This window comes from Lynx canadensis, chromosome B3, assembly GCF_007474595.2.
Source record: "Lynx canadensis isolate LIC74 chromosome B3, mLynCan4.pri.v2, whole genome shotgun sequence".
NCBI classification, from domain to species: Eukaryota; Metazoa; Chordata; class Mammalia; order Carnivora; family Felidae; genus Lynx; species Lynx canadensis.
This window is the reverse complement of record NC_044308.2, coordinates 23,859,909-23,886,399: the sequence shown is the minus strand read 5'-3', so window position 1 is coordinate 23,886,399 and position 26,491 is coordinate 23,859,909. Positions and strand designations below refer to the sequence as shown.

The 26,491-nt window shown below is 36.9% G+C and overlaps 1 protein-coding gene across 5 annotated transcripts in view; it reads left to right on the top strand.

Annotated features, from left to right (window-relative positions):
* Nucleotides 1-9,652: 9,652 nt before the first annotated feature.
* The window catches only part of UBE3A (ubiquitin protein ligase E3A), a 92,607-nt gene continuing 75,768 nt past the window's right edge, over nucleotides 9,653-26,491 (top strand). For 3 of the 5 annotated variants that reach the window (XM_030317574.1, XM_030317573.1, XM_030317571.1), the window contains exon 1: nucleotides 9,655-10,228. The gene's annotated coding sequence lies outside the window, so the exon portion shown is untranslated. Of the gene's footprint in view, nucleotides 10,229-26,491 lie in introns of all 5 variants that reach the window. The other 2 variants (XM_030317575.1, XM_030317576.1) reach the window with 2 other exon arrangements.

Sequence of the window (26,491 nt, the reverse complement as noted above, 5' to 3'; positions counted from 1 at the left end):
ACCTATAGAATGGGAGAAGATAAATGCAAATGACATATCTGATAAAGAGTTAGTGTCCAAAATCTATAAGGAACTTATCAAACTCAACACCCAAAAATCAAACCACCCAGTTAAGAAATGGGCAGAGCACATTTTCTAAAGACATCCAGATGACTAAGAGACACATGAAAAGATGCTCAGCATCACTCATTATCAGGGAAATACAAATCAAAACCACAATGAGATACCACCTTACACCTGTCAGAATGGCTAAAATTAACAACACAAAAAACAACAGGTATTTCAAGGTTGTGGAGAAAGAGGAACCCTCTTGCACTATTGGTGGGAATGCAAACCGGTGTAGACACTGTGGAGAATACTATGGAGTTTCCTACTCTATGATCCAGAAATTGCACTATTATTTACTCAAAGGATTAAAAAATACAGATTCAAAGAGGTACATGCACCCTAATGTTTATAGCAGCATTATCAACAATAGCTGAACTATGGAGAGAGCCCAAATGTCCATGTCCATTGACTGATGAATGGATAAAGAAAATACCTTATATATGTGTACACACACACACTGGAATACTACTCAGCCATCAAAAAGAATGAAATCTTGCCATTTGCAACAACGTGGATGGAGCTAGAATGCATTATGTTAAATAAAATAAGTCAGAGAAAGACATATACCATATGATTTCAGTCCTGTGTAGAATTTAAGAAACAAAACAGATGAACGTAGGGGTAGGAGGGGGAAGAGAAAAGAAGGAAACTAACCACAAGAGACTCTTAATGATAGAGAAGAAACTGAGGGTTAATGAAGGGAGATCAGTGGGAGATGGGCTAGATTGGTAATGGGTATTAAGAAGGGCACTTGTTTAGATGGGTACTGGGTTGCATGTAAGTGATGAATCGCTAAATTCTACTTACGAAAAACAAATGAAAAGAAATAAACTGGCATTCTGATTTTAAAATTCCATTTCTCGAGCTTGGTTAATGTTAATTTGTTTGATGGGCTGCTCTAATAGGTTTCTAAACTTGCAAACACGAGGGCCATCTGAACTGTGGTAAATTCATCAAATATGGCTCATTTGTCCCTTTTTTTTGTGTGTGCATTAATTCATACAGCAGATGCTCTTGGTGACCTAAGTCTTATCAATGTAGTACATGCCAGTACTAGCTCTAATTGCTAGCATCTGCATTTTTTTTACTTTGGGCATTTTCTGACCAGTTGGAGTTGCCATGCCCCTACTACAGTAAGCCAGCAGTGTAATCACCAGGATAATCAGTGTATAATAAAAGCTCCCTTTTTCTACTGACAGGATAACTGTGAGGTGACTGTTCTACACTTTCTTCCAGAGTTCCTCAGCAGAATTAACTGCTGGTTACCCACAGTGGATACTTGATTGATATTGCCCACTTTATTCGTTGTCCTCCTTCCTTAGCTCACTTCCTTGCTTCCCTACCAAAGTTTTTAGAATAACCTCTCAACTAAAATACTTATACTCAAATTATCTCAAATCTGTTTCTGGGAAACCCAAGTTAAGACAACTTCATCTACTCACCCATTCATTCATTCATACATCACATTTATTTAGCATTTATCATGTGCTAAGCATTGAGTCAAGTCCTTAGCAACACATGGTCTCTTTAATCATATTCATATCATCCCCTTTACAAATGAAGAAATTAACACCTAAAGAAGATAAGCAGCTTGTCCAACAATCACAAAATGGGACTGAGTGTTGGAAGGGAGTTGTGGCAAATCAGGCAGCTGAGGGCCACAGAATTTGTGTTTTGAATTGAACATTATGGAAAAGGAGGTTTCTTTGGGGGTAATAAGTTGAGAATATTGTTCTGGTATACAGGTTCATGTCATACCAGGTTCAGTTTCTGATATACAGTTCATGACCCACCACTTTGCTTTTATGGAAGACTCACATTAGAACATACCTATTTTCACTGACTAAAAGAAATTCAAAGAGGATTTTTGCTTTTACCAGAAAAAGGTATAAAGTGAAAATAGTGTTCAACATTTGTTTTGCATCGAGCCATAATAGAAGTAGTGTACACCCAGAGCAGCGAGTGTCACCGCCCAGCGTCTTCTCCAGGAACTACACTCAGCATCTTAGTATCAAACTGCCAAAGCTTTGAACTGTGTTTATGAATATCTGTGTTTTATTTCCATTCATTGTGTACATCCATTAGCAAGATGTGTTGTAAGGGATCAGAAAAGCCTAAGAGAAGTTTTTTTTTGGGGGGTCTGGGAATGCTAAAAAAAGGTTTTCCATGTAAATTTATGGTAATTGCTTCTTTGATTTATGCCATTTCAGCTTATGAAAGATTTCATATGAGCATTCTACTTTTGGAAAGCAGGGGAAACCTGTAATACTGTTAGGGATGACTTAATAATTTAAAAAGCATTTCAATGAAACCTTTGAAATTCAAAAAATTATCTTTGTTTTCTGGGAAAGCAGCACCATAACACACACACACACACACACACATACACACACACACACACACACCTGGATTTAAATCCTAGCTCTACTAGGTTTCAACTGAGAGACATTGACAGGTTACTTATTCTAAGCTCAACTTCCTAATCCATAAAATGCATAGCATTCAAAATTGTTGTAAGAATTAATGAGGTTTATTCAAGCAACTAGCACCCAAAGGGTGCACAAATGCAATTTGTGGAAATAAACTGTCATGTCAGAAACTTTGTGTTAAGTGCTAAAATACAGATGTAATTAGTATTATGCTTAACCAAAATAAAAAAAAAACACTTTATGTTATAAATAATATCTACATTACTATCTTTAAAAATTTTGATCTTTCTATATCATAATGATAGTTTGTTTACTGTCACAAAGCAAAACTAAAATAAAGGCAAGCTTTAGGTATAAAATTGTTTTAAGTAAGCTCAGAGTCCAATAGTAAATTTATCATTTTGATAATTTTGTATTGTTTGTTAGTGTCAAGCAAGAATTAAAAAAAAAACAAAATATTGCTTGTTGATTCCAAACTGTATTCATGATTCTTCCCTAACCAGATGTTTTTCTTTAGTTGAGATATCATGAGGAAAAATAGGAAGTGTAGTCTGTACCGGTTTTAATAATTGAGATTTTATTTAACCCATGCACTTCCTTAGATTCAAATAAATAAAAGATGAAATTGTCAGAAGGCAAAATTTCTGATGGCTTCATTGATTTCAGTGGAACTGTTTTATTCAGAACAGTTCAGATTAGCAGCAGCAGCAGCAACAGTAGCAGCAGCAGCAGCAGCAGCTGGTGTTCAATGAAACTCCTCTCTTCCACCTACTCTCCAGCTGGGTTAAGGTAGGCACAAAGAAACTGAAATCACCAAGGTCAAAGCATAACACTTCCAAGTTTTTACTTCAATGACTTTTTTAAATTCCAATATAGTTAACATACAGTGGTATATTAATTTCAGGTGTACAATATACCAATTCATCAATTCCATACATCACCCAGTGCTCATCACAAGTGCTCTCCTTAATCCCCATCATCTATTTTCACCCACATGCCCACCAACCTCTCCTCTGGTAACTCTCAGTTTGTTCTCAATATTTGAGTCTGTTTATTGGTTTGCCTCTCTTTTTTATTCCTCATTTATTTCTTAAATTCCACATAAGAGAAATCATATCATAGTTCTCTCTAATTTTGCTTAACATCATACTCTAGCTCCATCTATGTTGTTACAAATGACAAGATTTCATTATTTTTTATGACTGAATAATATTCCATCATACACACACACACACACACACACACACACACACACACCACATCTTCTTTATCCATCAATGTATCAATGGACATTTGGGTTGCTTCCATAATTTGACTATTGTAAATTATGCTAGAATAAACATAGGGGTGCATGTACCCCTCTGAATTTGTGTTTTTCTATTTTTTGGGTAAATACCCAGGAGTGGGATGGCTGGATCATGGGGTAGTTCTATTTTGAACTTTTAAAAGAAACTCCATACTGTTTTTCACAGTGGCTGCATCAGTTTGCATTCCCACCAGCAGTGCAGGAGAGTTCCTTTTCCTCCACATTCTCACTTATTTTTTCTTGTGCTGTTAATTTTAGCCATTATGACAAATGTGAGGTGATATCTCATTGGGGTTTTGATTTGCATTTCCCTGATAAGGACTGAAGTTGAACATCTTTTTGGTGTCTATTGGCCACCTGTATGTCTTCTTTGGAGATATGTCTGTTCATGCCTTCTGCCCATTTGTTTATTGGATTATTTTTTGGTATCAATTGTACAAGTTCTTTATATATTTTGGGTACTAATCCTTTATCAGATATCATTTGTAATTACCTTCTTCCATTCAATAGTCTTTTGTCTTTAGTTTTGTTAGTGAAGGAGATTAAGAGTGCATTTCTCTTAATGACCACTAATACATGAAATTATTCAATCACTATATGGTACATCTGAAACTAATTAACACTGCATGCTAACTACACTGGAATTGGAAAATGAAAAAAAAATGAATTTGCATGCAAAAGGGCTCCAAATGACTTTTTAAAGTAAGTACTTCTCCAGCAATGGATTTATGTGGGAAGTGGAAAGAATTGGAGCTGGAAGGGAAGCGAGGCCCAATTCGAATGGACTTTGGTCTTGGAGTTTGGACGTCATCCAGAAAGCTATGAAAACCAGTGACAGATTTTGGGTGCCTGGGTGGCTCAGTAGGTTGAGCATCTGACTTTGGCTCAGGTCATGATCTCATAGTTCGTGAGTTTGAGCCCCCCATCAGGCTTGCTGTGGTCAGAGCAGAGCTTGCTCTGGATCTCCCTCTCTTTGTCCCTCCCCTCCCCTCAAAAATAAATAAACATTAAAAAAAAAAAAAGAACCAGTGACAGATTCAAGCAAGGATGCAATGAAATCATATTTGTTTCTTTAAAAAATATTCCACAGTGAGATTCAGTAGCAAAGTACTGTAAAGCATTGTCTTGGGTTTGGGGGATATAATATGAATAAGGTAGTACGATCCTGCCCTTCTGAAGCTTACACTGGCGTTCAGGTAAGAAACAGTAAGGGTCTAAATTAAGGTAGTATCAGAGAGTTCACATAGAAGGAAATAGATGTCATAATAATAATGATCATTGTAAGGATTAAATTGTAGTGTAGGGCTAACCTGTAGCCTTAAGAAATAACAGCTTTAACCCTATAGGTTAAGAGATAACAGCCTTATCCTATCAATCAAGGGATGTGATTAGTGTTTGATTGGATTGGGACAAGGGCCTGTTTGAACTGTTTCCACCTGGGAACTATTCCTTTGTTCTGTTCCCAGGTGATAATACGACGATGTGGTCAGCTATAAAAACTCTGTACTCCGGCTGTTCGAGACTGCACTCTGGTCAAGAGTGTCGGTCCCGATCGATCGGTTTGCCTTACCTCTCATTGCAATAAACTTTATTGTGACTGTCACTGATGCCCGTAGCATTCTGTTTCAGGAGTCATGTGGATGCAACAATCATAATACCTAATAAATGTTTATTACCACTTATTGAACATTTCTTATATGTCAGGCACTAAACACTTCACATGTGCTGTCTGCCCATTCTCCACACAACAGCCAGAATGATTCCTAGAGTTAAATTTGTCATAACTCTCTCAAACCCTTCTAGGGCTTTCCACCTCATTTAGTGCAAGTACCCATGGCCTCAAGATGTGTTGCAAAGCCTGGGCTGTGGCCCACTCTGACTTCCCTGATCTCATATCAGCTCCTTTTCTGTGTTCCAGCCAGTGTCTTCCTAGGTGGTCCTAGAATTCTTTAGGCACCTTCCTGCCTCAGGGCCCTCTCTGTCTGGAATACTCTCCCTCTTATATCTCACAGCTCATTCTGTCAAGCCTCTGCTTAAATATATTTTTAATGACACCTCTCTGACCACGCTGCATGATTCAACTACTGTAGTATTCTCTATTCTCTTCACTTTGTTTTGTAGTTCTCCTTAACACTTATCACATTGATTGGTTTCTCTACTAGATCATAAACCACATGAGGGCAGGCTTTGTTCACTGTTGTATTCTTGACACCTAGAACTATGCTGGTGTATCGTATCTATTTAATAAATATGTTTGAATGGATGAAAGAAGGCTTACAGTGGCCATATGAGGTCAGTACTATTATTTTTCCCATTTTACTGATGAGGAAACAGAGACATTAATTCAAGTTTTAACTAAAAGTTCTATACCTGGTAAGTGGCAGAACTGTGATTTGCATTGGGATTTAGAAAAAGCTCACTTTTGTTTACTATATGCTCAGCATTATTCTAAGAGCTTTACATATATTAACACTTAATCCTCACAATAACCCCACTTTACAGATGAGAAAAGTTAATCCAGGGAGGCATTTATGATTTTGCCTGACATTTTTGCACTTGCCAATAAATTGGGAGCCGGTGCTCTTAACCATTTTGCTATGCTACCTAACTTTAAAACCAATGCTTTAAAGAAAATGTGACTTTGCCTAATTGCCAAAGGAGTGAGAGAGAGGAAGAAATCTAGGATTACCAAATTATGATTGAGGAATGCCACAGATGGAAGAGTCATCAAGCCAGGGAATGTAGAATAAGTTGCTTTCATTCTCCCTTAACTCCAGACACCCACATCCAACTGCCTCCTTGATTTCTTCATTTGGATATTATGATACAAGGTCAGCTTCAGTAAAAGTGATGTAGAAAAACCATGGCAAATTATAGAAGTTATCGGTCTCACACTAAAGTTCAAGCTGGTACATAGGCTCTGACTCATGAAGTCTTCAGGGACCCACCCAATTGTCCTTCCAAAATAGCTCACAACGTCTACTACATTTCCATCACCAGAAACGGATAAAGGGAAAGAGGCATCCCATTATTTTAGAATATCATCTGGAAGTTTCTCAATCCCACTGGCCAGAGCCTACTGACATGGATACAGAGTTTATTATAGGCAACCATGTGTCTGGCTAGATAATTCTATTACCATGGATGAAGAGGAGAAGGCATATTAGGAGTCATCTAGCAGTCAATCTCTACCACGGATATCCACTACAGAGATATAGGTATTTCAAATTTAACACTCCCCAAACCCAATTCCTGCTAGTTCTTCCCAAAACCTGCTCTTCTCCAAAATTATTCCCATCTCAGTTAATGGTGTAAAATGGAAATTAGCAGTTTAATTTTATACATGTTGAGTTTTAAGGTGCAACAGAACATCCAATACACATTTCCAATAAGGGGCTGAATATAACTGGTTTCTGAGAGAGATCAGTGTTCAAGATTCAGACTTGTTCTCTGACTGAAATAAGTGATAGAGGGAGAGTATATGTATATGGTAATATCAGAGACTGTATAATACAGCAGGCAAAGAGAACCAACAATGAAGAACATTATGCAAAGACAACTTGAAGAAGAGGGCCCATGACAAGGAAGGGAGAATGCAGGGTGATGGAACCTAGGAAGCAGTTTCCAGCAGGCAGTGGTTAGCAGCAGTATGGAAGCCTACAAAGAGGTCATACACCATGAAAATTGAGAAGCAACTTTTAGATTTGGCCACTGTGCTATTACTGACATTAACACAAGCAGTATATTAAAATGTGAGCAAATGCTAAATTTCAGTAGTTGAAGAGGGACTTAGAAAGAAATGACAACCCAAGTATAGATAGCTCTTCTAAATAGAAGGGACAAAGTTAGGAGAATTCATGAACAAGAAAGGAAACAACCAAGGGACTAAGGTCTTGAGATTTCTACCCCCTCACGCACTGGCAAAAAAAAAAGGCTCATACTTTAAGACATGAGATCAGGGGAGTGGAAATTCAGGTAGATCTGTAGAAATAAGTGTGGAGGTGTGAAGGAGTTCATGAAGTGTATAATGTTACACAATAGTATTGATACTACTACTACTACTAAGCCCTAACATTTACTGAGCACTTACCATATGCCAAAGTGCTAGTAATTTTTATCAGCAAACATCACAACATTTTAAATGGATAAGACAAAGAGAGTGGGTTCTTGAACCAGGTCTGACACTAACAAATACCTATCAATGAATTAAAAGGTCTATGTGTAATTTCTGCATATTCAAAGGATCTGGGATCCTCCTTGATTTTGGTAAAGAACAGGATAGTCAGTGCGACATTTAACTAAGAACAGAATTATTTCTCGTCAGTCTTTAATTTTTTTGATATTCAGGAATTTCTGCCCCATTTTGATGCATCAGGTTATACAAAACTACATTTCATTTATTCAATTTATACTTAAGTAGAATAGTTACAAGTATCTTCACATACTAGACACTGCAGTAACATTTTGCTTTGATAATTCTAACAAAATTCTTAAAAGATTTTCATTCTCATTTGCCTATTTTGATAATATGCAAAGAATCCTTAAAAGACTGACTTTAATTTCCCTCTTCTATAAAATATAACTGCAAATTGTTTCCAAATTAAGACCTGTAATGGAGGAAAATGAAAAAAAAGAATGAGGAACTGAGTTAAAGTTGGACATGATTTAATACTGTCATTTATCATTAATTGTCCTGGGAAAATTTAAATTCCAGTAGCTGACTTTTTATAGTTGTTTAAGTTGTTTATAGTTGGAAAGCAGTATATCTCTATATATAACTATATATATGTTACTGTATAGAAAAAAATGTTCTAAGAATGACAGCTAAATACAGTGCTATGTAAGATTGTTGATTTAAAAAAATCCTTTGAATACTAGATGAATGGGATCTCATATAGTATTCTATGGGCTTAGCAAAGTTGCAAGCCGTTAAGACTGAATTGCTAGTGATTCCATTATAGCTTTGCTAGTTTAAGTGTCGCAGAGCCACAAAAAATCCATTTTAAATAAAATGGTGACCTTGGTACTAAAAATGACGCACGGGTTTAAATGTGTTGTCATATGGGTCAAAACTAGCATCCATCCAGCTGATGTCTACCAAGACGCCACATTCATTTTATCAACAACCTACCAAGCATCAAAACTGCGAGACTGGCTTTCAGATTCTAGCAAACTAGTGACAAAGTGTTGCCGAGAGACCTAAGCAGATGACCTTGGATCCCTGAAAGCTGGCTCACACTTTCGGGCTACCTCGGCAGTATTTAGAGGCAGCTCTGGACAGAAAGGGGTTGGGGTCGAAGGCCTGGGATCCGGCGGCTTCAGCCCTGCAGAGGGGCTGGGAGCTATCAAAGGCCCCCTCCACCCACCCTTCGGCGGATTTTCAGAGCCGATTTGTTCCCCACCAAAAGCAAAAGCGTCCAAGTCCTAGCACGCTTCTGGACTTGGGTTGACCAGGGGACTCTCCAACACGCCTGGGTAGACAGGGGCCTTCCGGCGTGTACCCCCTTCTTTCGTGGGGCCACAAACAGCGGTGGCTCAAAGGAAACATTGCCCTCTCCGCCCCGTCCTAAGATGGCGACCGACCCTAGTAGGACTCCAGGGAGCCGGGAGCAACTTCCCCTTCCCAACAGCCCCTGCGCCGGCGACGACGGCAAGCAGGAAGAGGGCGGAGCCAGCAAGGGGGGCAGGGCACAACGCTGCGTCCTCCTGCGCTCCCCCCAGCCCCGCCCCGCGTTCCTGCGTCCCGGCCCGGAGCCCTCGCCCGACCGGGCGGAGCGCGCTGCCTGCTGGGATACTCGGCCCGCCCAGCCAGTCCTCCCGGCTTGCGCTGCGGCGGCGAGATCCGCGTTTTTCCCAAGATGGTGGCGCTGGGTTCGGGGTGACTGCAGGAGACGACAGAGCCTGAATCCCCTTCGCCAGAACCTCGACACATCGCCTTCCTCTCGCTTGCACACCTCGCTACCACTTAGCCATCTGCCGGCCCAGGCACTCGCCTTTCGCTCCTGCCTCCGACTTGAGCTTCATCTGTGCGGACCTAGCGATTACGGCCTCGGGGAGCGGCGCCTCCCTCGGCTCCTCCTTGGGGTCGCGCTCGGAGCAGCTTACAGTCTAGCCCCGGGTCGGCGGGCCCCGCAGCTCTCTAGTGGGGACAGGCAGCGGCGGAGCGGCGGCTGGCGACGAGCGCGGGGTTTTATGCGGCCCCGGTGCCCCCTTTCCCGGCCTTAGTCTCCGGAGAAGGAAGCGCGGGTCCCGCATGAGCCCCGGCGGTGGCGGCAGCGAAAGGGAACGAGGCGGCGGCGGGCGGAGGCGGCGAGCGAGGGCGACGACGACTAGTGAGGCGGCCGCTTCTGCGAGGGCCACAGCCCAGGCGCGGGGGCGACAACAGGTCAGTGTGGCCGAGGACGGGGCCTGGGCCGGGGAGGCCGGTCACGTTTCCCTTCGTTTTCTCTGTAGTCCAAGCCACCCTGCGGGGCTGGCTTCGGCAAACGTAAGGACGCCCCTAAACCGCGCCGCGGCAGGTGTTTGGGGGCGCGTGGTTTGGAGGGGTCGGTGCCAGAAGTAGGCCTCTGATAGGTAGCAGCCGCTGCTGCTCCCGTAACTGTCAGTCCTGGCTGAGGGCCTGAGGGAGGGTTTTGTCGCCTTAGGGGACGCGAGCGGGCCCGAGGCGGGCCGTGCAGGGAGTCGAGAGTTGGCCCTCCTTGGAGCGGAGCTTAAGGAGCAGGCCCGGGCCCCAGGCTGAATAGGCCTGGCCTTTTTCTTCCAAAGGGGAGGAAGCCTCTGTTTTCGAGGTTTTTGCCCCGGTAGTGAAAAATGTTTAGACGTGTGCTTTGGTGGGTCGGGATTTTGGGGGTGGACTGGCGGAGAGGGGGAATGAAGAGGGAAATCAAGCCCAAGGATTGTGTTCACAGGTTATTGGGTTTTTCAAATTAAGTATGAGCTCTACCGGGTTTGCCAGAGATTCTGTTAAATGCAGCCCTGCAAACAGTTGGCATTTTTTGTTTTCCCTTTTCAGTTGAGAAAATTGAAAAGGACTTTTCGTCATGGCGTTGAGGTTTTGTTGGTAAAGTCAGAATTGAATGTGGCAAATGCTTTAGTCCGTAAAATTGTTAGAAATAATTTTAACATAGACACTCGTTGAGTTTATTCTTCAAAGATAATTTAGTTTCTGATTTTTTTTTAAAACGTCCTATGGGCATATTAAAATAGAAGCATTACTAAATCTGTTTGGCATTATATTTATTAAGTGGCTAAGGTGCTGTTGAAAATGTAGACGAATGGCAATATGGGATTTACAGTCCAGAGTTACTCTCCATAAACCATGAGAGAATATGGATATGACCTATAATTTTGGAGTATTCCACTGCTTGCAATATTGAAAGAAGCAGGAAATTTATTCCAGAATATTCTGGGGACCTGAAATGGAAGTGACCTAAAGTTTCTAAGTACAGCAGTCAAAAAAATTACCTGTCAAAGTCATTGTAGATACCCAGTAAATCTTAAGTGAATGACAAGAGGAATGAGAAGTGTATTTCATATCTCTGACTAGTAAGTATTCTTACTTGGAGTATTATTGTGTAAATCATGTAAAAAAGTTTAGAATTTAGGAAGATAAAAATAAAATTTTGTCACAGTGTGTATAGTTGAAGTAATTTTGGAATTAGATTTTGCTTGTAAATCTGAGCTATTTATCACATTTTTAATGAAATGAATACAGTATTAGTGATGGTGCTGATAAAACTAAAGAATGACCCAGAAGCCCTTTAAAGAAACTAGTAATCATGATCGCAAAAGTAAAAAATAAATCCAAGAAATAATGACCCTATATTTACAAAATTAGAATTGGAAACTAAGAAAGCCTTATTGTGTCAATATTTATTAACTAGCATTAATGTGCTAAGTGTTTTGTACACAATTGTCTAGACATTGCCTAGTTCCTGAGGAGTTTAACTTTACAGAGAGATAAAATTACAATGTTTTGATTTCCTTTTCAGAGGTTTTGTAAGCTGTTTTTGTTTTATGTCTCCTAAATTGTACATCTTTTTCATGACTTACTTTTTTAAGTACACTTAATTAGAATTGAGAGGAAGACATTCTCATCCCACTTGTCCAGGTCATTTAACAAGATTAATTGGTTACTTACAGAGTCTTTGACATTTAATCATTTGTATTTCTTAAACTTTAGGTCATTTTTAAAATTATCCCTTCTCTCTCACCTCCAAACCTCTCCCCCACAAATCTGAAATAATTTGCTGTTTCGAATAAGCAGTCATTGGAATAATCCAAAACTATGAATCATACCTAAATTTTTCAACCCAAGCACTTGAAATGATATTTACAAATGCTTATTTTCTGAAATGATTATTGGTTATGTTCTTCAGTCATGTTGCATATTTTTGTTGAGACCTAAACTTGTATTGGTCAGAATATAGAGACAATTTATATTAAGTACACATGCAGCTGTATAAAAATTAGTTTTCTCATTTTTATGAATGAAGACAAATTTTCTCTTTTTATGGTTAATTCAGGATAACAGAGTTTTGGCAGATTTTGACAGTTCCTGCTCCCTCAGCCCCCTACCCCCCCACCCCCAGTGGAAATGTAAAGATAAAATATATTCAAAGACATTACAGTATGTACAGTGAAAACAGCTTTGGAACTAGATCCCATTTTTAATTCAGGGCTCCCCCTAGTTGTCTTATCTTGGCAAGTTAACTTCGTCTTGGTGAGCTGCAGTTTTGTCATCTGTAAAATGGGATGGTGAAACTAACTCAGAGTTGTTAATGAGGATTAAAGTTTGTAAAATGCCTAACACATAGGCCCTTAATAAGTATTATCATTTGAAGTCTTTCTACCCAGTTTTTCTGATTGGTCTCAAAGCACCTTAAATACAGGGAACTCTAGCATGTTATCCTTTACATGTTTTCATTCTCACTACCTGTGAACTCACTCTTTAAGGGCAAGGACTCCTACTAGTGTTTACCAGAAAGTTTACTATCCATACTTGAGTATGGATGAATTAGTTAATGAAGTAGTAAATAGTCAGCTAACATTTATTGAGTACCTACTATGAGCTTGGTTAGGTGTAAGGGATACAAAGACAAAAATCATGTCTCTGTCTTTCGGAAGCTTATAGTCTAGTTACTCTGTCCATATTAATCCCATTTTTTGTGAAACCCTATCATGTAACAGAGCCTCATTCTTCTGTGCTCTTCTAATCTTAGGACAGTTCTGTTGGGCTCAACACTTTCCACCCTCAGCTGCTATTCTAAAGATTATTATTTTTACCCCTTTCTACCACTATTTGGCATATGTGAGATATTTCATATCTTTATATCTTGGTCCCTCTCCATCACCCAAGATCTGGCACATAGTGTGTTTGTTTGTGTGAATGGGTATATATAAAAAAAAAAGAAAAATTGGCAGTTTCCTATGAATACTTTGATATTTTTCTGGGGTGATTATCCTTCTGTCTTCTAGATTTATACAAGGTTTAAACCTGAGTAGGACTATTCTCGAAGTTAGTTTTAGTTACTCCATTAATTTTACACATGAAGAAATTGAAGTGCAAAGCTTTAAACAGATTTTCTTAAAGTCACCTAGGTGGCAGAGCCAGAACCACAGTCTGAGAATATGGACTCTTTGTTCAGGACTCTTTGTACCCTATGGCACATGTTTGCTCCTACCTCTTGGGAGGAGTAGTTTGTGATTACACACTTACCTTCTGTTTGAGTGTTTTCTACACTATTATTAGAAGGATGACTTCACAAGATGCCATCAATGGGCCTTTTCTGACCATAACAGTGCAGGAAATGGAACTTCTTAGAAAGGAAGTCAAGTAAAATTACAGTAAATAGAAATAGTATTTTTTTTTTTTTTTACATTTATTTATTATTGAGAGACAGAGCGAAACAGAGCATGAGCATGGGAGGGGCAGAGAGAGGAGGAGACACAGAATTTGAAGGAAGCTTCATGCTCTGAGCTGTCAGCACAGAGCCTGACGCAGGGCTTGGACCCACCAACTGCAAGATCATGACCTGAGCCAAAGTCAGATGCCCAACCGACGGAGCCACCCAGGTGCCCCTAAATAGAAATAGTATTAATCTATAAACATATCCTATGTTTAAAACACTTAAAGATACTGTGTAATTTTTTTAATGAAATAACAGTACATAATTAGTCTCTGCCAACTTTCATTTTCATTTAACCTGAGAAATGTTATGTATAGTGTGCTTTGATCTAAATTATCTTTAGCAAGTAAATATCATTGTGGATAGTAAGTCAAAAAGAAGATTATTAAGTTTAAGGCCAATCTGAGAATGAAATAAAGCTAGTACCTTTTTTTTGGAATATTGCTGTTTGCATATAGATTTAGCTGATAGTTGTTAACTGTTTGATTCTAAGCTTCATGACTGTGAACTCCCTAAAATTATATATAAAATTTTAAGTGTTTCAGAGTCTCAGCAGGTTCAGTGAACAAAAGCCACCAAGAATCACTGATGTGGAGGAAGAAGCACTAACTTTGGTGTCAGAAGATCATGGGTTCATTCTTCCCATCTAGCTTCTAGTCATGAGCAGGTCATTTATCTCTTAAAGCCTTTGTTCTGTTAACTTCTTTCAAGTGAAGGTGATACTTGCTTTGTCTGTTTCAAAGGATTGCTTTTCAGATGTGATCATTCTCAAAAAAGTGGAATAATAAAGTGACCTTGTATGATTTAGTGACTTGCCCTAAAAAACAAGTTGGTTAGTATTAAATAGGTGATTGGAACCTTGGTATATTTCCATGCTTTTCTCTATTAACATTTTTAATCTTTTCATAGAAGTATTATTTTGGAAAATGTTTAGTGTCTGAATTTATTTTAAATTTGTCAACTACATTTAAAATAAGCAATAAATCTTAATAATTAGTGATGTATTCAGTATTATTAATCCATAGTCCAACACCTTCTGTAATTTGCTTTACTTTTGACCTCTCCTGTTAATTTGATAAATGGCAAGTGAATCATAAGGTTGACCTCAAAGGAAAAATTTTGGAGACATAGATTCTTATTGGATAAGATTATGCGAGAAGTTCAATCCTAGGAAGTCTGTGGAATCTATAAGGCATCACATGTGGATCATGGAAAAGAATCCTATGTAAGACTTTATTAAAGTCAGCATCTATGCTATAATTAAAAGCATGAAGGTAGCATATGAACCCTGAACACTTACTATACAAGTAGGGTAAAATGTTCTTTAAATGAAACTCTTGGCTGGGCAGAATGGAGCTTAATGTGGTAACTCTTAACAGTTCAGTGTGTTGCGTACAGTACCCTTCTGAGGTCAGTTGAGGTTAGTCAAGCACAGATCCTTTTATATTGAAAATAAAACATGAAAAAATTTTTGACCTGTTTCTTTGTGGTATGCAGGCTTATAGCTCTTTGTTAGTTCTTAATGTGATGACTTCTGCCTCCTTGTATCAAAAGGGATACCTTATCCATTTCAAGCTTCTAATAGAGTTCTACTCTTGAATGTGAGAAGGTAGTCTTAGCATTTCTTTTGTGGACTGTAACCACTATCCTAACCCATTTACTTTTATATTCTTTGTGATTCAGAACAAATTCTGACCCCCCCCATTCAATATACAGACAGTATAGAGAATAATATAACAATCATGTATGTACCATTCAGACTGAACAAATGTCACATTTTGTCACTTCCTTGCTTCATCTTTAAAACTGGTGTTCTTTTTTTTCTTCTCAGATGATACTTCTAGCACTGCAGATACCACTACAGGAATTTCTTCATACTGCTAACAAATTTTTTTATCAGATGTAAAGCATAATCCCATTCTTTGAAAGAGAAAGGATGAAATGCCCAGCAGTTTTTATTACATAAAGCTAATGGGTCATAGGGAGACATATGGGTATTTTCAGCTTAATAATTACTTCAGTATTTTTTTCTTAGGGGTTCTATTTATTGTGACTCTTTGTGTGTATATGTGCCAATATTGATAACCTTATAGTGTGCTGTAAATAAGGATATTAAATATTTACCTTTGCTAAATATTTAATGTTTTTGTTTTAGGAATTAAAAAAAATACATGTCTTTTGAGCACCTGTTTTATGTGATAAATCCCATTTAACACAAAGAGTAATTGGGTAACATTTCTCTTCTAGTTTTCTGAAGTGAGCTGACAATGCATCATATTGAATATTGGTTATAGAAACTATGCTGTTCAAGATGTTCTAAATTTAGAGTTTCTTACAAAAAATGAAAAGTTTCTTTCCGTAGCTACTTAAGCTGCTTCATTTATATTCAATATTTTACACATTTTGTTATGTTTGTGACATACTGCTATAGACTAAATGTTTACGTCCTCCCAAAATTTATGTGTTGGAATTGTAACACCCAGTGTAATGGTATTAGGATCTGACGCCTTCTGGAGGTGATTAGATCATTAGAGTAGAGCCCTCACTAGTGGGGTGCCTTATAAAAGATTTCAAGGAATTCCCTTGCCTTTTCTTCCATAGGAGGACCCAGCTAGAAGACAGCTGTCTGTGAATCAGGAATCTAGTTCTTCCCAGACATCAAATCTGCCAGCACCCTGATATTGGGCTTCTTAGACTCCAGAAATGTGAGAAATTTCTGTTTACAAGCCACCCAGTCTGTGGTATCTTGTTTTAGCTGCCCAAAATGGACTAGGACACATTCAACATGTTTAAAGAGCAGGAAAGGAAAATAGAAAATTAAATGGATTAAAGTTTGGCAGCGAAGGTAGGGATGTACTGTGCTTGACAGGATGGAAGTGCTTAAAAGTTGACTCTAGTGTTGAAATGAGACCTCTTAAGTAGAATATGTTAAAAAAAAAAAATGAGCTAACTTTAGTCTTGCATACACATAAAACTAGATTTCTGCATTTCAGGTATTATTGTATATTCTTTTAATTCCATGATTGCCCAGTGTATTATATTTCAGATTATCTTCAAAATGAAAAAGTAAGGTCCTGTGGTCTCATTTATCTCAGTAGGGAGTCCGTTTACTCACCCTAAAATTCCTCTCCCATCTTTTGGGCTAGATGAAAGGCAAGGAGGGGTGAACTTAAAAATAGATGGGTCTCAACAGGAGAATAGGTAAGTCACTTATCTCAATGGAAATTAAATCATTTCTTTGCTCCTGGATTGAAGATTCTATGAGAACAATAAACATTTTTTTCACGTGCAGTTTTATGTATTTGTAAGTGCTTAATGAGTGAACTGCTTTCTTTTTAGTTTAGAACTACTTTTGGATATCTGCTGTGGGCTGATGAACTAAGTTTAATCAGGAGCAAAATCCTCTAGGCTTCAGAACTTTAAATAATTTTAAGTAATGATAGGACTAGGGGTCAGTCTGGACAGTAGACTAAAGACCTGCCTATACTGCAGTCCCACTTTACTGCTGATACCTGTGCTGTACTTGACAGGGTTTCCTAGGAGGGGTGTGTTTGTGTTCTCGAGATTTCTAGCTGACATCAGATGTTGAGAAATTAAGGCTGCACTGTAGCCTACAAGTTTCTTTCTCTTAAGTGATCAAGATTTAATTCCCCAAAGTGCTATTTTAGACATGTTTAAAATTGCTGTGACTACAATAGTATTTATTTTATATTCTGATATCTTTCCTTTTATAAAGTAAGTAGGTTAGGTTACATTGTTTACAAAGTATTTAAAACTTACAGTAAATAATATAGCAAATACTCATTCAAACACTATCCAGAATTATAAATTCGGCCACTTTTGATTCTTTGGGAAGTAAATGCAGTCTTATGTATGCACTTATAGCAACATCCTCCCAATCTTTCCCAGTTCTATTACCCTCTCTCTACTTAAGGTAATAACTATCCTGAGGTTCTTGAGTATACTTCATATTCTTGTATATACTTCTACTGTATCCATGTACATGTATCCATAAGTGATATACACAGTGTTCTATGTTTAAAATTTTTACAAAATGGTACTGTATTGAACATAATCTTTCATCAGCTTCCTTTTAAAAAAATACTTAGCATTTTTTGAGATCTGTATGTTAGTGCATATAAGTCTAATATATTCAATTTGCTGTAATGGTACTCTATTGTATAGATATATAAAATGTATGTATTTCACTGTTGATGGATATTTTGAGTTATTTTCTTTTCTGTTATTAATAATGCTGGAGTGATTGTTTCTTATACTTTTTTTTTTTTTTTTTGGTGTAGGTGTTTGGGAAGATTCATTAAAGTGAAATTGCCTGGAATAGGTTGTGAATAACTTTAATTTTACTAGATATTACTAATTCTTCTTTAAAATCATTATGCAATGTATACTTTACCAGCAGCATATGTGCAATTCATTTTCCAGCATCCTAGCCCATACTTGGGATTGTCACATTTTAAAATTTTAGCAAATTTGATGGATACGAAATGATACTTCATTTTAATTTGCATTTTCTTGATTATTAACTCTGGATGGTTGGTAAATGGCTATGAACTTTATTATTTTGGCTATGTTTTAAATATTTTATGAATTAAATGTTTTAAAAAGAGTGAGACATCATAACAGCATTTATGTTATGTAAAGGACCTTGATAATCATCTCATTCAACCTTCTTACTTTACAGTGCAGTGGTGAAAGATAACAGAATAAGAATAAAATTACTTGTTGCCCGTTGTGATAGTGTCTTGTGTGATATAGAATCTCAACTTTGGATGTTAAAATCATGATCCTTTTCCTTTATGATTTGTATTTTTTGTTCCAGAAACCATCTTTTACGTTGTCTGCTAGTAGTTGAGAGGTTTATATTGTTTGATTTTTTTTGCATTTAGGTCCCATGTGGGAGGGAGTTAGGAATCAATTTTTTTTTCACATAAGTTAATTGTTCCAACATTAAGTATTGATTCTCCATTATTTTTCTACTGTCATCTGTCATATGCTTGGGTTTGATTTTAGTTTGTTTGTTTTTTTTTAATTTAATTTTTTGTCTTAATCTTTTTTAAACACCAGTACTACATTTTTTTATTTCACATAGTTCTATATTAAGCTTTGAAATCTGGGATTCCAGGCCTCCCCTTTATTAATTTTCAGAACTATCTTGACCCTTAGACTTTCATTCTTTCATAACTTAAAACTATTTTATCAAATTCCTTTGGGGATATTATTTAGAACTGCATTGACTATACATGGTTTATCTTGCTATTTATTTGATTCTTCTGTATTTTGCAGTTTTCTTCATAAAGGCCTTTTACACATGCTTTATTAAATTTATTCCTGGTATATGATTAATTTTTTTTTGCAATATAAATAGCATCCTTTTTATTTCATTTGATTATTGCTGATATTGATTTTGTAACCATCAACTTGGATGAACTCCATCATTTCTAATTGTTTGTAATTCTTTTGGATTGTGAACAAATAACAATTCTGTCTTTTCAAGTGATTGTTTAAAAATAAGTCTTAACCTTGTTATTTTCTATTTAAAATTATGCTTTGGCTTTCCGTTGCTTTTAGAATAAATTCAGAATCCTTTATTAGTCTAGGAAGTCTCACATAATCTAGATTCTTTCTCCTCCACAGCTGTATCTTTCTCCTCAGTCCCCATTGTTCAGAGCCATCTAACAGTACTGACCTTTGCAGTTTTTTGAGCTGTCTAACCTCTTTCTAGTGTCAAAGTCTTTGCCAGTGCATTTCAATTTTCCTGGAATACAGACAACAAATTTCACCTGTTCTTTAGGTCTCAGGGAATATTGCTAAATATTCCTAAATATTACTCTGGGAAGCCTTCCCTGAGAATCTCCTTGCACTCATTTGTTTTAGTGTTTCCTTGTATTGTGCTGTTTTTGAATCCTGCTTTTCCTGAGCAAGTACATAATCTCAAATTGCAATTAAATAAGTTCTTTACTCCTGACTTGGTGACTCCATGATAAAAGTAAATGGTTCTTTATTTTATTTTATTTTGTTTTGTTTTGTTTTATTTAATTTTACTTATTTAAAGATCTTATTTTTTTTTGGGGCGCCTGGGTGGCGCAGTCGGTTAAGCGGCCGACTTCAGCCAGGTCACGATCTCGCGGTCTGGGAGTTCGAGCCCCGCGTCGGGCTCTGGGCTGATGGCTCAGAGCCTGGAGCCTGTTTCCGATTCTGTGTCTCCCTCTCTCTCTGCCCCTCCCCCGTTCATGCTCTGTCTCTCTCTGTCCCAAAAATAAATAAACGTTGAAAAAAAAAAATTTAAAAAAAAAAAAAAAAAGATCTTATTTTTTTTTTAAGTAATCTCTACACCCAACTTGGGGCTCAAATTTACAACCCTGGAGTAAAGAGTCTCATACTCCACCAACTAAGCCATCCTGATGTCCTCCCCACCCCCCCTTTTTTTTTATTGTATACTTTCAGGCATTTGTGCTGGGTGAATGAATGAAGGTTCATGTACTAATTGATCTAAAAATACTACTCCAGTTGGTAACTGCTCAAAAGAATATAATTAGGCCACTTTGAGGTATTTTACTAGATATTAATAGAAAATTAAACATCTTCAACTTTTACGTTTTATATCCTTCAAGTATAGTCTTTAGAGCAATTTTCAATTTTTTTAACAGATGCAGATGTAATTAAAATTATATGTAGTAAGCATTCTTAAAAGCACTTTGAAGTTAAATTAGAAGCCAGTGGTCTTTTGTTATCCTTGAATCAGATTTTATGAGTTTATTTTTTTTAAGTTTATTGTATTTATTTTGAGAGAGAGAGGGAGCTCGTGCAAGCAGGGGAGGGGAGAGAGAGAATCCCAAGCAGGGTCTGCACTGTCAGCACGGAGCCCAACAGGGGAGCTCCATCTCATGAACTGTGATTTGAGCTGAAATCCTGTCGCATGCTTAACCGACTAAGCTCCCCAGCATGCCAGATACTTGAGTTTAGGTGCTACATTTGATATGCAAAGGAAATAATAAATGTGAAAGTATATGTTCATGATTATTTCAAGGAAAACCCACCTACCTTTAGTTATTTCAGTATCTTGTACTGTATGTCATTTTTTGGTGTGTGTGCATAAAATAGGCTGAAAGCATAATTCTAGGTTTAATTTTAGGTTAGACACTATATAAGATTGAACTCAAATGAACTATAGTGCAGAAAGAACCTGGAGGAAAATTTCACAATACTGTCATTCGGACTATGTGTCACATTTGCTTCTATTTTCAGATCATAGAATTCTTGACCAGAATATGTGATTTATATTTAAAGCCAGGAAATTGAGATAAATCTGGTAATTTAGAATTTCTAAAAGATTTCCATAGATGACACTTGATCTACTCTTAACCCATGTAACAAAACACTTAAGTAAAGGTACCTTATTAGGGGGAAAATTGGCCAATCAGGAATGTACATTTTGTAGTTATTCAGGTAGGTAAATAAGCATAACTTATTTAATTTATGAACTGTTCACAGAACCCAGAGGGAGGGGAAGGCTAAATGCCATTAGAGAGTTCAGTTCTTTTCCAATACACAGTAATTGTGATTCCAGAGTTCTCCTACCTACTCCTATATATAACTGCACAATCTAGATTTGCAGCATAGTATCAATTTCAAATATTGGGTTAGGTTATTTTCATAAATCATAAAACCATGAATTCTAACATTTCTGTATTTCCAGAAAGCCACTTGTATTTCCTGGTTGGTTTTCCCATCCCCCCCCTTAAATATTGGTGCATAGAATTATTTTTGAGAGTGAGCAAATGCAGGTAGATAAAATGTATAGTTTTAGGTATAAAAATAAGTGAAAGTTTCTTCTTACTCTAAAATATAACAGCTGTTAAATGTTAGTGTAGAATAATCTAAAATTGCCTGGCAAATGCCAAACAAATATATTTGTATAATTATAGATACATGTAGCTTTTTTCTTTTTTTGAGAGGTTTCTTAAAAAAAAATCACACCATATATTTTTTATAATTCCCAACTTTATTGAAATATAATTCACATACCATACAATTCATCCTTTTAAAGCATATAATTCAGTTTTAGTAATAACTGTATTTAGTATGGGTTTTAGTATACTCAGTTTTACAACCACCAGGGCTGATTTTAGAACCTTTTTATTATCCCAAAAAGAAACTCTGTACCTGTTAGTAGTCATTCCCTGTTCTCCTGTCCTCCATCCTCTGGCAACCATTAATCTGCTTTCTTTCTATATGGATTTGCCTGTTCTGGACATCTCATATATGTGGAATCATAAAATATGTGCCCTTTAATGTAAGACTTCTTTTACACAGTATTATATTTTCAGGTTTCACTCATGTAGCATATAACAGCACTTCATTCTTTTTTTATGGCTGAATAATATGCTATGAATATATGCACTGTTTATTCAGTTAGTTGATAACTGTTTGGATTGTTTGCACTTTATGGTTATTATGAATCAAGTTGCCATGAACATTCATATATAGGCTTTTGTGTGGACATATATATTCAGCTCTGTTGAGTATATATCTAGAAGTGAAACTGCTGGGTCATAGGGTATCTATGTTTAACATTTTAAGCTGCCAAAGTCCTCCAAAGTGGCTGCACCAGTTTACAGTTGAATCAGCAGTGTATGCAGGTTCTTTCTGATAGCACTACCTCCGTTCATTGTCCCTTTATCTTAGTAATTTTTATGGGTGTGAAGGTATCTCTTTGTGGTTTTGATTTGCATTTGCTTAATGACTAATGATGATAGAAACATTTCATGTGCTGATTGGCCCTCTTTGGGGGTGGATCTGCACAAATCCTTTGCTATTTTTTAATTGGGACTTTTTTTTTTTTTTTTTTTTTTTTTTTTTTTTGAGAGAGCTTCTATATACGAGAGTGGGGGAATGGCAGAAAAAGAGAGGGAAAATCCCAAGCAGGCTGCACGCTGTTAGTTAAACTCAGAGCCCCATGTGGGGCTCGATCTCATGAAATGTGAGATCATGACCTGAGCTGAAATCAAGTCAGCCGCTTACCTGACTTAGCCACCCAGGTGCCCCTTTCTATTGTGTTTTAAGTATTCTTTATATGTTGTGGATACAAGTCTCTTATCAGATACATGATTTTCAAATATTTCTCCACATTCTGTGGGTTTTCTTTTCACTTTTATGGTTGTTATCTTGAAGCACCCAAGTTTTAAATGTCCGGTTTATGAATTTTTATTTTGTTGTCTTTGGTGTTGTTATTTAAGAAACCATTGCCTAATCTAAAGGTTATAAGGATTTATGCCTACTTTCTTCTAAGAGTTTTGTAGTTCTAGCTCTGTATTTAAGTCTGTCATCTGTTTTGAGTTAATTTTTTGTATATGGTTTTGTTTAGATATAGATCTGTATTGCATTTGGCATGTCCTTGGATATTGTGTACACATATTTACCTTTTATTTTTTTTCCACTTGGGTAGACAATTCTCTAGATCAGTTAAGGGATCCTTTCTTCACTGATTTAAAATGCCACCTTTTTATATGCTACATTTTCATAAACCAAAAAAAGTTTATTGAAGTATAATTTATATCCAATAATGTATGCCCATTTTTAAGTGTACAGTTTGATGTATTTTCATGCATATATGTCCTGTAACTGCTACCACAGTTAAGAACTAGAACATTTAAATTACTCCCCAAAAATGTTCTTCCTAGTCATTTCTCCCTGTTAGCTCCAGGTAACCAACCATTGCTCTGCATATTAGTTTTGCCTCTTCTAGAGTTGCATATAAATGGTGTCATAAGTTATATATTTTTCTTTCTTTGATTTTGTTCCCTTAGCAAGTATTTGAAATTCCTCCATTTTGTATTTATCACTTTATGTTTGTTTTTTAGTGCAGTACAGCTATGCCACAGTTTGCTTATTCATTTTTCTTTTTTTTTTTCTTTTGGTGAACATTGAGATTTTTTCCAGCATTAGGCTGTTGTGAATAAACATACACTTTGCGTGTGTCTTTTTGTGAACATGTTTTCATTTCTCCAGAGTAAAAACCTTAAATTGGAATTACTAGGTCACATGACAAGTTTATGTTCAGATTTATAAAGAATTGTTTTCCAAATTGTTCTATCATTTTGCATTTAGCATTTGATATTTTCAAGTATCAGATGTTCTGATGGGTGTGTGGTGGTATCACATCATAGTTTCTTTTTCTGTACAGTAAAATGTACGTAAGATAAAATTCATTACTTTAACCATTTTTAAGTGTACAGATCAGTGGCATAAAGTATATTCATGTTGTTGTGCAGTCATCACTCTTACTCATCTCTGGAACTTTTTCATTGTCCCAAACTCAGATTCTGTACCCATTAAACAGTAACTCTCCCCTGCTCCTGTTACCTTCTCCCTCCCTCCAGCCTTTAGTGACCACTCTTCTATTTTCTGTCTCTAAGAATTTGACTATTCTAGCTACTTATGTAAATGTAATCATATAATATCTATCCTTTTGCTTCTGGCTTGTATCAGGTAGCGTGATATATTCAAGGCTTACTCATGTTACAGCATGTATCATTTTCCTTTTTTAAGGCTGAATAGTATTTCATTGTATGTAAAAATACCACAATTTGTTTAACCATTCATTCACTGGACACTTGGGTTGCTTCTTTCTTTTGGCTGTTACAAATAATGCTGCTGTGAATATGGATGTACAAATGTTTCTTCAAGTCCTTGCTTTCAGTTCTTATATTTTTGGTTCTTGGGTATCTACTGAGGAATGGTATTATTGGGTCATAGGGTGCTTCTGTGGTTTTTTGCCTTCCCTGTTTTCCCAGATTGTCAGAACTCTATATGCACTTACCATATCTTGTGCTTCTTTACAACACAATTATGTATTGCAATTACATTATTTATTGTGGTTTTTATTATTTGTGCCCCTTTTGCCCATCACATGAGGACAAGAGATTATGTCTAGTTTCTTTACCACTGTGTCTTTATCCACTTGATGTGCACTCAAACTCTAATACACTTTTTTTATTGAGATGAAATTGATGTATAACATTGTATTAGTTTCAGCTAGCAGACATTTTTTGAATGAATGATTAAGAATTTGAAGGTTAACAAGTTTCAACCCACACCGTGGTTATGCCAAATAAAAATGAGAGGAAGAAAATAAAGAGTGGCAGCAATTTTTTCATTCTGTATCTAGAAGGACAGCAGGATTGGGCATGTTGGAGTGATTTTTTGGGAAATAATGGAGTTTGATTATATGCTAATGATAATTCAGGCATGCATGTGTATCAGTGGTAATTGAGAGTAGCAGGCTTATCACAACTTGAGAGATAGAGATTTAAAGATATAGAGTTGGGTCCAAAGTATAGGGGTGCTATAGAAATGGATGGCATTGCACAGAGAATTAATTTAGGTTAAGAAAAGGGGCTAGTGCAAGAAACTTTTGTGGCCAAGAATGAGGGGTAGGAAGGTGAACTAGAAGACCTAGTTGCTGTCACAGGTAGAAGAATATATAGGTGGGTACAGCATTATGGAAGCCAGGGAAGGTGAGTACTGGTGTGAAGTGCTGCAGAGATAAAATAGGATTAGAGGCCACAGGATTTAGAATACACAGGAATGATGATGACTTTGTAAGAAAAATGTCAGTAGGTGGAAGGTTTTGTGTGTAAGCAGCTGAGATAATTAATAATGGTTTTCAGGTCTTTCCAGCAGTTAAAAGGGAAGAAAATAAGGAACTGGTACTCAGGGGTTGATAGAGTTGAGGGGATTATGTGGAGAGTACGGTATGAAAGCAGTATTTAAACATTTTGTTCTAACAACAGAATGGATGAGGACAGTCTTTGGTCAGTTGTGAGATTTATAAATTTACAAAGCTTAAGAGTTTCAACAAGTAGCTTTACCCATAAATTTAAGACATCATAACCATTGTTCAAAGAAGTGCTGAGGGAACACACAAAAAAACGATAGAAAAGGTAGTCTGTGAAATTAAGTTTTGACCTAGGTTAGAAGGAAATGAAGGAAATAGGCTATTGAAGAGGAGATGAAGGACATAACAAATGTTATAATATATAGACATAATGTATATAGGTGGTGTGCATATATAGAGTGTGAGGGTTAACAGATGGACCATTTTAAGAGTAAATGAAAATGTTAGAGGGGGAGATGAATGTAGATGGATAAAGGGTAGATTACGTTTTTATTCTTAGATTATTAGACTGGGCTTTCTGGAGAGGCACACAGACATAAAATAAAGGCACTAAGTCTTGTATTAGGGTGCTAATGGTTAAATTTACAGAGACTACCTAACATTTCTGGGGCTTACAGTTTCTCTTATCCTGTATCACTCTAGATTTGATGATATATTTTCCTATGATTATGTGTTCCCAATCTTCTGAAGCAAGGTATTTCACATTTGGATCTGTGTGTCACCTGAAAGGTGTATTAAAAATGCAGATTCATGCACCCCCACTTTATGCACCAAATCACAGTCTGAAAGTAAAGGTCAAATACCCATTTTTTTGCAGATTTCTCTAGTGGAGTCTATTTTGAATACATTGAGACTTGGTTCTCTAAGATCTTAAAACTTGGTTAATACAAAAAATATATGCTGTGTATTCATTTTCTACCATCAACCTAGAACACTGGGTGGGTGTTTTTTTTTGTTTTTGTTTGTGTTTTTTTAGTATATTTATTTTATTTTGAGAGAGCACAAGTGAGCAGGGGAGGGGCAAAGAGAGGGAGAGAGAATC